Here is a 670-nt window from a genome sequence, read left to right as displayed (position 1 = left end):
GTGTGTGTGTGTGTGTGTGTGTGTGTGTGTGTGTGTGTGTGTGTGTGTGTTTTCCTCAGAATCACAGAAACATAGGGAAGCATTGATGGGTCCACAGCTTTGCTCCCACTAATTAAAGTACAAGCTGTTCTCTGCAGCACAGTCAGACTTTCAGGCACATCTATCTGGATGCCTCCCCGAATGACCAGAATGGGAGGTATACAGTCCCCACTACCTTGAATAACAAAAGACAACAAATCCATACTTTTACAAGTCATTTCAAAATACAGGTGCATTTTTGATTGGTAAACATTCAAGAGCAATAAAACATCCAAAAAGTAGTAAATGTGACATAGACCACAAACATGTTTCCAGTGGAAGCAATGAAAGCCAGCAAAGGCGTGCCAGGGAAACCAAAGACTAATTAACGCTCTGTACTTGACGGATAAGGGAACTACTGTAGATAACAAGCTTCAAAAACAGCTTGGAAACCTCTGGCGTCTCTGCCCATTTGAATACATATTGAGTTTTATTGCTTGGCTTCTTAGTCAGAGTATAGCCTATTTCAGCTTCCAGCGAATGGAAGATAAACTCTTCAGTTTGTGTTGGATCTGCTTTCTGTCTCTCCTGTCTTCATATGGTACGTTTGTTGGGGCACAACCAACACATACAATGAAGCTCCCCTTTAGTT

This window comes from Psammomys obesus, unplaced genomic scaffold (genome assembly GCF_907164565.1).
Source record: "Psammomys obesus unplaced genomic scaffold, mPsaObe1.curated_primary_1811, whole genome shotgun sequence".
NCBI classification, from domain to species: Eukaryota; Metazoa; Chordata; class Mammalia; order Rodentia; family Muridae; genus Psammomys; species Psammomys obesus.
Note: the sequence above shows the minus strand (reverse complement) of the source record.